Below are 8,134 nucleotides of genomic sequence, written 5' to 3' on the forward strand. Positions count from 1 at the left end.
ACAATAGTTCTTTTATTGAATTAGTTCAATTGAGCTATATAGTACCTTCTTATTGTTTAAGTACCGGTACCAATAAATAATAGTACTTACAAAACACTTTAAAATAACAAAATTCATTGCCTAAAAAGTTGAGCGACCTTTGGAACAAATGCAGTGTGCATATTCCTAAGCAATTTTTTTATTGTACATATAATCTTTTTTGAGGATGGGCTGAGCATTTTCAATTTTAACCCAAGCCTTTACTGGGGTACCTGAGTCGTGGGAACCACTAACTTAGATTAAATTCTTCACATTGTCATCAAGAGTATTTCCTAGAGTTTTGTGTTATATGATAGGGTCTGTAAAAAGAAAAAACTCATTTCTATTTAATAGTTCACAAAAATTAACTCCCTTACCTAAGATGGGAAAGAAATACTTAGCCTACATACAGGATACATAAGGTGTAAAAAACGAATAGAACTGTGTAGTAGGTGTAAGCAAACATTTATTAAAACTAATGTTACAAGGGATTGGAGGACTGGGCCTGGAAACTGAACTGAACAATGTAAAGTAACGGTACAGTTTGTCTCCCAGTCAGATGCAGTTTGCACAGCTGACCATTACTACAGAGCTCTGGAAACTTATAGATCCTGGAGTTGGATGTACCCAATATCTGGGGAAGGAGATTCATAGGGGTAAAAGAATGATAGTTCACTGGTTTACTAAAATATTCTGAATAGTTTCTTTCCTAAAACTGTTCATTTGAACTAGCTCATTCATGAATGACACATCCCTAAGAGCCTTATCTACTCTAACGGGTGCTTACGGGAATGATATATAGGTGGCTGTATTATACAAAGTGAATCAGGGGGAAAGGTACATGCTTTCAGAGGTGATAATAGTGGTGATTCTGAACAAAAACTTCAAATTCACATGTGCCTCTTTCTTAAACGTATCCAACATACAGCTGTTTGAAAATCACAAGTGTCAGTTTCATATCCTTCTTCGCCAGCACTCACGTGTGAATACAACCCAAGTGACCTTAGGCTACGTAGTGTGGTCTTGGTGACCACTTCGATGTGTCATTCTCTTGCGCATGGTAGAGTGACAAGCCCTGCATGGTTACACATTGTTTACCTTATGTCTCAGTACTACAGTTGTTGCACATGTGTATTACAGTGTTGTTATGTGAACAGTGAAAACAGTACAGATCAGTGTTGTGAAAATGACACAGGCCTTCGCGTGTACAGAGTATGGTGACATGAACTTTGTGTATGGGTTTTCAATGGAAATCCCGGACCTGCTGTTCATAAATATGAACGATGATTTACTAATTGCAGTTGGTTGTTTGACAGATTGCTTGAGCATGGTACACTTCCCAGAATACATGTTGTGTGTAGACATCTTATCCAACAATATCTTAGTGAAGTTCAGAACAGTCTTGAAATGGCAGAATGCAGCCCAACTACCAGCTCTAGAAGAACTGAAGTTGAAAACATCCTTGAAATGGTAGAACAGAGCCCAACTACCAGCTCTAGAAGAACTACTGTACAGTGAGGTTCCAAAAACACGGGTAATGCGAATGGTACATGTGCTAGTCCTGCATCTGTATCATCAACAGAGTGTGCAACATTAGCATGGAGGAGAAGATGCCAAACAAAAGGAATTCCATCAGCAGATTGTTGCCAATGAATGCTGTATTCCACATATTCTGTTCACCAATGATCAACATTTACCCACAATGGCATCAATGACATGCACAATTCTCACTTGTGGGCAGATAAAAATCCACATGCTACTGTGGCAACAAATTTTCAGTGATGTTTGTCAGTGAAAGTGTGGTGTAGTATTATTGACAACCAACACAATGGTCCAGTTGTTTTAGATAACCATCTTAATGCAGTGTGGTATCTTGATTTCCTTCAAAATGTGTTACAAAGACACTTGGAGGATTTTCCTTTGGCAACATGATGTCATATGTACTTTCAGCATGACAGAGCTCCTGCAAATTTCATACAAGCGGTGTCACAGTACCTCACTGAAATGTATCCTGGGCACTGGATCAGTCACTGTGGAGTCATATTTTGGCCGCAGAAGTCATCCAATCTTACTCTATTAAGATTACTGTTTCTAGGGCTGGCTTAAAAGCGAAATCTACAAGCACAGAGTGGACAGTCATCCAATCTTACTCTATTAGATTACTGTTTCTAGGGCTGGCTTAAAAGCGAAATCTACAAGCACAGAGTGGACAAAAAGGAGGGACTTTTTGCTTATATTTTACATGTGTGTGCTCAAGTAAAGGACTGTATGAATGAGCTCAGATCAGCAGCACAGCGGCTGTCTACGGAATCTGCAAAATGCATTGCAGCTGACAGTGGCATCTTTTTTAACATCTTTTTCTGAGGAAATGTACACAACAAAACAAAACATTAGATCAGAATGTTTGATTTATTGTCACCTGTGTTTGTCCTGTTCCCCATGACTTTCGTTAGTTTCCTCAGAAACTGTTAAGAACGGGACATATGTCCATATGAAGTTTTTTGTTCAGAATCACTAATAATGTCAAAGCACGTATGTTTCCTCTTGACTCACTCTGTACAAACAGATTCTTTCCCCAATACTGGTTTTAGAAACACAGTAAGTAGACTTGACTGACAGACACAAGCAATTACATTCAAAAATTATCTGATAATGTTTAGTCACCTGTAGGATATAAAAGGCCCGACTCTCTTTATGGGCATTCATGATATTTTTCCGATGGTACAAAGATTTATTTCATCTAAAAGTGATAAAAAGTTAAACATGATATACATATTTGTTAATATCAGTGATGAAGATAATTGACTGACTAGATCAAATGTCAAACTAAATTGAATTTTTATTCTTGTAGAGACAGCAAAGGTCATCTGAGACATTACAAGTGTCAATACAAATATACACACATGTACATCACACAGGCTCTTACCTAGTCATAGTAGTAATAGTAGTAGTAGTAGTAGTAGTAGTAGTAGTAGTAGTAGTAGCAGCAGCAATAGTTTTATTGATTCATGGATCCTGGTATTACAGTTAAAGAACAACAAAAATAACATATTTCATATATACAGGCATTTACATACTTACAGGTCATTTCACACAAATGAGGCCTAGTCAACCATGGCACCGTAGCAGAAACAGTTCCTTCATTTGCCTGAAGGGATTTAGGGAAGCCATGGAAAATCTAAATCTGTATGGCCAGATGAAGACTGGACCCTTCATTCTTCTGTATAGAAGGCCAACCTGTTTGTAAGAGTGCTTTCTCATTCAGTTGATTCCTAATATACAACAGTTTGCAAATAATGTACAACATTAGCGCTACACTGTCCACTGTTTACTCACTACCAGTTACTGCACACACAAGACTCAGATTGCTTCATAATGCAACAATGTATGGTTTCATTTTATTTACTGCAATTTCCCATTTGCTAGCCTGAAAAATCCCTCTTTAATGAGTGATACTGACTGACTGATTTTCATTTGGTCCCATTTGATTACAATATAATATACAACGTGTGTACTTGTAATATTGGGCAAGTCAACTTAATCTAAAATCTTAAAATGTTTAACATACCTATTACTATATAAAACATCGAATTGGTGGTAATGATAGTAATGTTGCCTAGATTATTTTCTTGATTAATTTTTAGGTGTTAATGTTATATACAGACACACAGGAACATGTGATGCATACAGTTTATTCAAGTGATTACAGTACATACATATAAGTAATTCTTCATTCTTTACGCATATACTCCTCTACACTATAAAATTCTTTTTCTGTTAAATAATCATTTTGAAGTTTCCGGAAGTCCTATAGACTCTTAGGAAGGTGCTTCATCAGAACACCTGAACATCGAGAATTTCTTCAGCATCTCTCAGTCTGTGTGGTATACTTCTCAGCTGGGCTTTATTTCTTGTGTCATATGAATGATCATTTGTTTTTTTCCGAACTAAAGTATCTTTGATTAATGAAATTATTGTTATGTATATGTACATGGATGGAAATGTCAGTACTTTTGGATAATGAAAAGCAGTTTGTATTTTTATTCAAGATGGTAGTAATGGCCTATTTTTGCAATGCAAAAAATCTTTTTGTATTATTGCTGCTGGAGTTTGCTCAAACAGTAATTCCATACTGTATGGTTTGAAAAGGGCATGATACACTGAACATAGATTCTGTTTCTTAGCACAATGTGGAAGATGTTTCATATTAATATTACAGTGCTTTATCACAGTGGACATTTTCTGTATATCGTCTCCATTGGAGCTATAGTCAAATGTAATTCTCAAAATCTTTATAGAGATAATTTCTTTTAGTCTTGCTTCACTATGAATATATCTATGTGATCTTCCTTTTCTCTTTTCGTGAACACCATGAACATTGTCTATCTAAAAAGTCCTATGAATATGTGTCTGATTTTCAGTTTTATGGACCTGGAGTTGGTTGAAGACTACACACATCCATGAATGGATATGAAGACAAATGTGAATATTACTTACCAAAATGCTGTGTAGGCACTGTGATGAGCAGAATAATGGTGGAGCAGATGACTGATCCATCCTACAAGAGGTGTGGGGGTTCTCCAAAAGATAGCAGCATTGTGACATCATACCAAGGCAACAGCTGCAAGTGTACTCAGTGTGCAATTGTTGGTTGGATCAGTGAGCAGCCGTGAGGCCATGTGCATGTCATGTTTGACTGTTATATGATTGAGTGAGTCCATTGTGTCCATGAATACCAACAAATGACATACATTCACCCATGCAGAATATGCAGACATGTTGTTTATGTACAGGTACTGTAAGGACAGTGCCTGTGTGACTGTGACAGAATACCAGAAACATTTCTAACATTCTCCACTGTACATGTAACATCAGAATGTGAGGCTGTCCAGTCAGTTGAGCAAAGGGAAAAGATTATTGCAATGGTGCAAGGGAGTCTCACGACCAGTACATGGCACATTAGCCATTAGCTCAATATTCGACAAATGTGAGTGTGGTACATGTTGTATTCCGAGGACTTGTACCCATTCCATGCACATCTCATGCTACATCTGCATCCAGGTGACTCAGTAAGCAGACAACATTTTTATGAATGGTTGGCTGAACACACAGACATCATGCAGTACACTTTATTTAAAGATGAGACTACATTTACACACAATGGTATCATGAACACCCACATTTCTCATACATGGGTGACTGAGAACCCACATGACACTAGGGAAACAAGATTCCAAGTTAGGTTCTCAGTGAATGTCTGGTTTATATTGATGACTTGGTGATAGGGCCTGTGTTCCTACCAAATCCTATCACATTTCCTGATAGGAGACCTACTTGCAGTTTTGGAAGATGTGGCATTAGACCAATAACAGCAAATTTACCTGCAACTTGATGGATGACTGATTCACTGGACCAGACAAGTATCCTGGTATCTGAATAACACATTTCCTCTACAGTGGATTGGCCATGACTGACCCATTAACTGGCCTACCAGATCACCTGACCTAATCCCATTAGACTCCTATTTATGGTGCTTGTTAATGGGGGATTTGTATGCTATGAAGGTGAATACATATGAACAACTTATCGTTAGCATCAGTGACATTGTAGCCCACGTTTAAACCTGCCAAGATGGTGTTTGATGTGCAACAGAACACACCCTCTAACACACTGACATGTACATTGAGACAGGTCAAGTGAGGTTTGGAAGATGTAGCATTAGAGCAATGAGAGCAAATTTACCTGCAACAGAACACACCCTCTAACATGTTGACAAGTGCATTGAGATAATCAAGTGAGTTTTGGAAGATGTGACGTTATAGCAATGACAGCAGATTTACCTGCAACTTGATGGATGACTGATTCACTGTACCAGATAAGTAACCCAGTATCTGAATGACACATTTTCTCTACGGTGGATTGGCCATGGTGGACCCATTACCTGACCTGCCAGATCACCTGACCAAATCCCATTAGACTTCTGTTTATGGGGCTGGTTAAAGGGTGAAGTGTATGCTATGAAGGTGAATACATCTGAAGAACCAGTTGTTAGCATCACTGACACTGTTGCTCACATTAAAACCTGCCAAGATGGTGTCTGATGTGCAACAGAACACAGCCTCTAACATGTTAGAAAGGGTATTGACAATGGTGGGGGACTTTTTTAACATCTCTTGTAGAATGGATCAGTCATCTGTCCTACTATTATTCTGTCCACCACACGCCTACACAGCAATTCAGTAATCATTCATGGATGTGTGCAGTCTTCAACCCACTCCATTTCCATAATGATAAAAAATCGGACACATTTTGGTTTATTTTCACATGTAGAATCACCTCACAAATTATGCGACTTTCCTCCTTAATCACCCTGATGCAAGCAACTAATCAGTAAGACTAACCCAAGTAACCAAAATGCAACAGCACCATCAATTAAGATCAACAGCTCTGCTATGTACTGCACTGTATCTATGCAACAAATGAAGAAGAAAGTTTGTCCATCATAAAAACCTTAAAAACAAAGCAATATTTATTAGCAGATGGTATACTTGATAAAATAACAAAAAGGTGTAGTGAACTCATCGTAAAACCACTGACACATTTATGCGATACTTCACTGGCATTAGGAATTTTCCCATCCTGTCTGAAAATCGCAAAACTGAAACCATTATGCAAACAAGGAGACACAGGCCAATTGCACTATTGCTTGGCTTCTCAAAAGTTTTAGAGAAGGTCTTCCAAAAAAGACTTGAAGGTTTTATACAAAAATACCAACTTCTGTCAACAGGTTTAGGAAGAACCGCTCAACCAACACTGTTATCCATGAATTTATGAGTGAAATTTACCAGAAAATGGGACAGTGGTGAATACTTTACTGGTGTATGCCTTGGCTTGTTGAAAGCATTCAATATTATAGATCATGAGGCGCTACTACATCAGAGACACACCTAATGAGTGGGCCAGGTTATATCTCTGTAGATGTAAACAAACAGTGGAAATACAACACGCAATGCAACAAAATTACAGACCATTGCTCATATTACCAAGAGATGAAATATGGTGTTCCCCAAGGATCAGCACTGGGTTCAGTGTTGTTCCTCCTATATGTAAATGACCTACAAACATGCATACACTGTCAAAATGCTAATGAGTTTGTAAATGACACAAGCTTTCTCATCAGTGCAAAAACAGAAACCTTACTACAAGTAAACATAACAGAGACAATGAATAGAATAACAGAATGGTTTACACTCAGTAAGATGATCATAAATGAATGGTAAACTGTATCACTCAGCTTCCATAATGTCAAGGGAAAGGTACCACAAACAGTAAATATCCAGTTGTCCAACAAGGCTAACAGAGTTGGCCTGACAAAGTTTCTCAGGTTCTGGATCCAGGATAATGTCAAGTGGGAAACTCATATTGACAACCTCATCAAAAAATTTAGCACAACCTGCTAGGTGATGAGGATCTTTGAAAGCTACTGCAGTAAAGAATACCTCAAATGTATGTACTATGCGAATGTTCAGTCATTTATAAAGAATGGAGTCATTTTCTGGGGATCTTTCCAAAACTGATTTAAACTATTCAGAACCCAAAAAGGAATCATAGTGGGTACCACACACAGAAAATCTTGCAAGCCACTCTTCAAAAAACTGCAATCCTCCAGCTTCCATGGCTGCACATATATGAAACTGTAGTATTCATAAAGCCATAAACAATTGAAAATCTTGCACTCTTCCTCAAAAATCAATATGTACACACCCATAATACAAGGCACAAAATGGGTGTCCATATGCACTGAATAAACACTAAGCTTTCATGACAGAGACAACCTGAAGTTTGTCATTGGTGGAGAATCCAGACAATGAGAAGGCATCCAAACTGAAAATGTTTCAAGTTGAGTGACTGTCAACAACAAATAGCATTGTCAGACATGTGAAATGCTTGAAGGCTGTGGCAGTTGTGAATTGACCCCAAACAGGCACTGAACTGCCACCATACACTACCAGTTCATAGTAGAGTTGGATTAATTCTGGAGAACTTAGCCAAGCATACATCTGGAGGTTTACTAAGAAAATGGTAGCCTCTGTCTGCAGCTGTAAGTGGATGTCTA

This window comes from Schistocerca cancellata, chromosome 4 (assembly GCF_023864275.1).
Source record: "Schistocerca cancellata isolate TAMUIC-IGC-003103 chromosome 4, iqSchCanc2.1, whole genome shotgun sequence".
Lineage (NCBI taxonomy): Eukaryota > Metazoa > Arthropoda > Insecta > Orthoptera > Acrididae > Schistocerca > Schistocerca cancellata.